The 5,870-nt window shown below is 48.4% G+C and overlaps 1 long non-coding RNA gene across 4 annotated transcripts in view; it reads left to right on the top strand.

Annotated features, from left to right (window-relative positions):
• The window catches only part of LOC104985244, a 48,332-nt gene continuing 42,462 nt past the window's right edge, over positions 1–5,870 (top strand). For all 4 annotated transcript variants that reach the window (XR_824865.1, XR_824866.1, XR_824863.1 and 1 more), the window contains exon 1: positions 1–909. This is a non-coding gene — a long non-coding RNA (uncharacterized LOC104985244). The remainder of the gene's footprint in view (positions 910–5,870) is intronic.

Here is a 5,870-nt window from a genome sequence, read left to right as displayed (position 1 = left end):
AGCACCCCATCCATCCCGAGGTCCCGACTGCTGCTGCGGGAAATGGGGGAGATTTTGCAGACGGCATCCCACAACCCCCTTCCTCCTGTTCCCCACCCCCAACCCCGCCATGTAAACACGAGGACTTTCTCGAGAGTCTTGGAGAGCTGCTCTAGAGGCTTCAGGGCCTGAAACCCCAGGCTTGGCTTGTTTGATGTTTAGCATCCCAAAGCGACTGCCCCACCCCCGCCCCAGCCTGGGAGCCCAGAGTTGTGGGTCGGAGAGGCAGGAAAGCAACCCTCTCAGCTGGCCTGGCCGGGCTTAGGGGCGGCGTGAAGACTGGGACAGAGATGCTCTGAACAGGAAAGAAGGGGGGAGCACAGCCTGCTGCCACCCCCCAACAGGGACACAAGCGGGTACAGCTGGAGTCCTCCAGGCCCAGAAGGCGGGAGGGGGCAGGGAATGCGTCAGCAGACCGGACACAGGCTCTGGGACCGGGGCCGGCTCAGTGGGAAGTAACTCGAGGGCCCAGGAGTGAAATCAGAGCCAGGCCGGAGCCGACTCCGCGAGAAACGCTCCCTAACTCCTGGAGGCGGGGGAGGCCCCGCGCGCTCCAGTTCCAAAGGCCTTGCCGGAGGCAGCTCTTCCCACTGCTTAAGGGCTTGGCCTTCCAAGGGATTTGAAATCCTCCCGGGGCGGGGACAGGCCTAGGGCTGGCACTGAGGTGTCCGATTTTGAGACGCCAGGGAAGAAGTCTCAGACGTTAGAGGCCGCACACTCTCAGAGCGCGCTTGCGGGCGTCTGGGCGCGGATGAGGGGCCTTCTCCAGTCGCGAGTGCACAAAAGGTAGCGCCGAGTCTCTTCTGAGGCGACCCGAGCTAAGAGGAAAGGAGAGCGGGGTTTTCTGACTTCCAACTCATTAGGGACCAGGTAAGGTCAATGCTTTCTCTATTATGGCTGTATCTTAAAAGCGGGTCAATTTAAGATAAGGAGCGGGGGAGAATCCAGGATCTGTGTGAACCATGCTGATAAAGACTGACCCCTTTCCTGAACTAAAAGCAAGCCAGGCAGACATTCATTTTCTATAAACAAGAAGAGTTGTGAGAAGCTGCCTTGAATTCTGATCTGATGCCACCAGTCTCTCTAGACATCGCTCTCCCCTCCCCCCAATGATTGGTGTGTGTGTTGGGGGTGGCAGGGCAAGCCAAGTGATAGAGGATATTATTTGCTGAGAACTAGAAAGCCTGTTGAGAAATGTGAATCTGAGATGATGTGGCTCTTGGGCATGGTTTGCCAGCTGGTTTGTTTCAAATGCTGCTGTCTTTCAGAATGGATGGAAAGCGACAGCCTCGAGTATTGGGAGGGATGAGACTGAATGTGTTCCTTGAGCAGTTCCCTGTTAGAAAATACTGGATACCACCTCCCTCTGGGCCTCCCTGCGTTCTGACTGATGTGCCTGTGGTTGTGCAAATGTATTCTTGTGACTTCAGGCCACCCTCTGTGGGCCTCAGTTTGGGGCTTCCGCCTCAACTTGGAGCACGGAAAGTTTTCTGGTGTCTCTTTGGCAGGTAGCTTCAGGAAAATGTCCTATTCACCAATCACCCTCTGTGGCAAGCCTGTCCGTCCAAGTCGCTGAAGGAACCGGGTGTGGATGGGAGGAGAGGACAGAATGTGTTTACTGAAGGGGAGGACCAGGGTCTGAATGTCATCTCTCCTCCAAGTAGTTGTGTTTCTGAACTTTCCTCGATGATTCTCAAAGAAACAGAGGAGGAGCCAGACTCAGCAACTTGACCGCACAGCTTCTGCCTCCTCTGAAGCCACAGTTGGAGTGGCTGGATGCATTTCTTTCTGACAGTGACCTAATGCCCTACTTGGAGGGCATCTAGACACAGCCCCAGGTTTCTCATTTGATAATGTTTGCCATTAGGTCTCTGCTTCCTAAACGTGTATCATCTTTGTTATTAGTTGAGTTGTAACAAAGTTTTGGAAAGGGTGAGATTTAAATGGACTTTCTTGTTTTATTTCTCTTTTAGTTATTTGCAGGGACATTTCTGCTTGAAATGGAAACTAACATTAAAAAAAAGTCACAGGCAGTAATAGACTTTGTTGAAGAGAGTTCTTTTATCCAATACAATATTTACATCTGACTGTCCATTTGTACGTAGGCTGCATAAGACAACCTGTCTGAAAAAAGAAGACACCTATGTATGTATTATAGATACATATGTACATGTGTATGTATCTTATATATCTATTTTATAGGATCTTCAAAAAGAAAAAATTAGCATAGGATTTTCTTAGTAGGAGATCTTATAGAACCCATTAGATGTAAGAAAGTTGAATGTGTTTACTATCTCAAGGAAGAGGTCACATGAAACTGAGTTTTCCTTAAGAAAATCAAGTAAACAAAAACCCTTGTTAGTTTTTTCCCCACTTTAAATTGGAATATTAATTTATTTTCTTGTCACAGAACTAATTATTTTGGGGGAAAATATTAAAATTTGTCCTTAAAGAAAATGAACTTGTTGCCTGAGACACACAGCTGTAGATGAAACTTCTTGAAGCAATCTACAACAAAAATTGTTGTCATGTGCTTCACCGACATTATCCATTGTAGAAATCGTTAGTATGAACACCATTGCTAGCTAACAAAAACAGATGGAAACGTTGCTGCCCCTAGTTTGCTGCCTCTAGCAGATCCCCCTCTTCTGGCCTTCACAGAGCACTGGAAATGAGAGGGCAGGTCTGAGTCTGACAACAGAAAGACAAACTTTCCCTCCTCCTGTCCCCCGTTTTGTACATCTTGAACATTTCTGGTAGTCCAGTCTTTGATTGCTACATGGAATTGTCAGTAACACCTGGCTCTCGGTGAAGTGTTAAACTTTACATTTCTAGGGTTTGGGGTGATTGCTGATGATGTCATTTCTACGAAAGATGTCAGGACCTGAGAAGCGTCCTTGGATACCCTTTTCTGGCTGCTACATCCTGGAGCCATTCTGTGGAAGAGTCACCCAGAACAGCTCAGCCTCCACTTTACCTAGCACCAGTGTCGTTGTGTGAAGGTGTCCAAAGCTCTAGGAAAACGAGTTTATTTGGTCTGTGTGCTACCGATTTACCTGATCTGGGCACACACAAGGCTAGGTGTGTGTGCACGAGCACAGATGTAAAACTGGGAATTACAGTAATGATGTGAAGAGGACTAAGAGCTAGTTCCCGTAAGTTGATTCCTCTACCCCAGGAGACCAAGGCAATGGTTTAACAAATCTGGCTATAGCTGTGTATAGAGAGAACTTCCAAGTTGGGGTTCCCTGAGGTACCCCCAAAGCACCAGGTTTCTAAACAGACTTTTTTTTTCAGAGGATGCTGAAACCTAGAGGGTTAAACCTCTCCCCCTCTGGGGCACTCTGGTGCCTTGAGGTCTGCAAGGCACTGTTTTCTGGGTGGAGTCTAAAGGAGGGTGGGTGGTTCTGGGGAGTGACTGGCTTCTTCCTTCCCATGAGAGTGTGCTTCAGAAAGAATTGTAACTCTTGCACCACAGGTGTGCACAGAGCATACATCTGTGCCTCTGACCAGGGCAAATAGAAACTGTAGCCAGTTCCTTACTACTCACCAAGCTGCAATAGTCAGTGAAATGTTGATTACTGCTCCCTGGTAGGACTATTGAGGCTGAGGCCAGGGTGTAGTACATTTTGGAAGAGCTGTAGTGTATCATACACTACAGCTTTACCCACTACAATGGGCAAAACTCTGATATCTGACTGCAAATCAAACAAGAGAACCTTTGCAAATACTTAACAAAAGCCAACTCACCCGCAGCCATCATCTAGCACAGGATAGGGAACGGGTGTAAAGAGAAAATCATTGACATCGATGGTCCCATACAAGGACCACCATGCATCCCTAACAGTTGACATTAACCTTCCTGTATGAACTGTTTTCTATCAACTATAATGTCATGCCAACCTAAAATTAGTTGTTGAAAATTCTCAGCATGGCTGAGTACTTAGATTCTGTTGGTTGGGTGTGTGTGGAAGCTGGGGCTTTGTGTGTTTGTGGTTTTGTTCACTGGTAAGACAAGAGAGGAAGGAGAGGAGACTGAAGGGGAGAGGAGAGGAACAACTGTGCCCAGTGGAAGTGTGTGAGATTCTGTTGGTGTTTGTGACAGCTGAGTCGCCCTGGTTAGAGCTGGTCTTTAGATGGAAGTGTTGGGGCAGGGTGGATGAGTGTGTGGTGTGTCTTGGTATATCTGGTGTTTAGGGGATGATGCTTTTAGTAAGCAGGGCTAAGGAGCAGAATAGGAGATAGTGTGTGTACCATGTCTTTGAGTTGGGCCAGTGACACAAGGGCAACATAATTATCCAGCTTAAACGTGCTCAAACGGCAAAAAGTTGCAAAATAGATCGACCTTCCTGAGAAGAGAGGGAGCCGGTTACAGAGGTCTGCAGCCATCATCCTTTTTTCAATACATTTTAAACAAGAGGATCTAGTGAGTGATTCCGATTCAATACACATAATCAGTTTGCAAGTCTTATTTCCATTTGAAAACAGGGCCATTTGCAATCATAAGAGCCGGACACGCTGAAAGATTCAGAGCGCTTTCTGAGCGGATGATGGGTGACAAAATCTGCAGGCAAGCACTAAATATTTTCTTCTAGTCTCAGACCTTATGCGTCAGCCTTTAGTCCCAATGTATTTTAATCGAATATTCCTGTTGAATATATAGCTTAATTGCTTAGAATATCGAGATTCCATGATGGGGGCGGGGCAGGGAGCCGGCAGGAAAGGTGAGAAAAACCACGTTAGTGCTTTTCCCAAGTGATGGTTAACAATCATTTAGTGAAGAGTACACGGGTAAAAGATTTGATGAAAAATTCAAACTTGTTTTTAAAGGAAGGGCTGCCTGAAGACGTTGTCGGGGGCTAAGATTCTAGGGTTGGAGCCACGAAGTCCTTCCCGAGCGCGGCGGGGGCGGTGAGCTGCCACCAAAACCCAGGGGCAGGCTCGGCGGCCTCCCAATCTCACCGCCGGAGACCCGAGCCCCCCCATCCCGACCCCGCGGTTTCGTATTGGTTGTCAGCGGTCTCAGCTAGAAGGGTGGGCACTTAAAATCTCAAGCTGTTTTATGGTCTCTCGTTGTATGAAGTTTTGGTTTCCAGGATCATTTGAAGCAGCAGTCCGCAAACCGCACCCCACCCCCGCCCCTTTCCTCCGGCGGCCTCAGCTCTCCCCACCCCCCAGGTCTCCCCTCCAACCCCGGTTGCAAAGCAGCACCCCGCCCACTGCGGCCTCCCCAACCCCCAACGCCCAGCCCAAAGCCCCAGTTTCTCCTCCCACCCAGCCTCGCCCCCACCCCCAAGCCTGTGTGACTCTCCACCCGGTTCCTAGCTGGAGACCGGAGCGCCGCCTGCCCACCCGGCCCCCAACCCCTTCTGGAAAGCTCCCCAAGAAGTCTGGTGTGCGGCTGAGAAGAAATTTTCCGTGTATTTTGACCCCAGGTTATATAGTGAATGTATTAGCTTCACTGGGTTACGACGAAGATCCAAACCCTAACCTGAAGGGATTTTTAAAACGATCTCACCGTACAACCTTTTTCTGAACAAGTGAAATCAAACAAAACCAGCGAACTGCTGCTTTTTCCCTGATGAGTGTTCCTAAAGAAAAGAGATTCCGTCGTCTCTGCCCAGATACCAACATCTAACGAACTTTCTATTAGGCTGAAACTCGGTCTAATAATAGCATGTTTAATGTCGATTCCATTTTTATGTTGCAAGGAGATAATTTATTAACCTCCTCAACATAGTGCCTCTTAGGCAGGCTTTGTGTTTTTAGATGTCCTTGCAAAGCATTTTCGCCTCTGGGAAAATCTCAGGAGAACCCATATAAGGAGGTGT

This window comes from Bison bison, unplaced genomic scaffold (assembly GCF_000754665.1).
Source record: "Bison bison bison isolate TAMUID 2011002044 unplaced genomic scaffold, Bison_UMD1.0 scf7180017864041, whole genome shotgun sequence".
NCBI classification, from domain to species: domain Eukaryota; kingdom Metazoa; phylum Chordata; class Mammalia; order Artiodactyla; family Bovidae; genus Bison; species Bison bison.
Note: the sequence above shows the minus strand (reverse complement) of the source record. Positions and strands in the feature narration are given on the sequence as shown.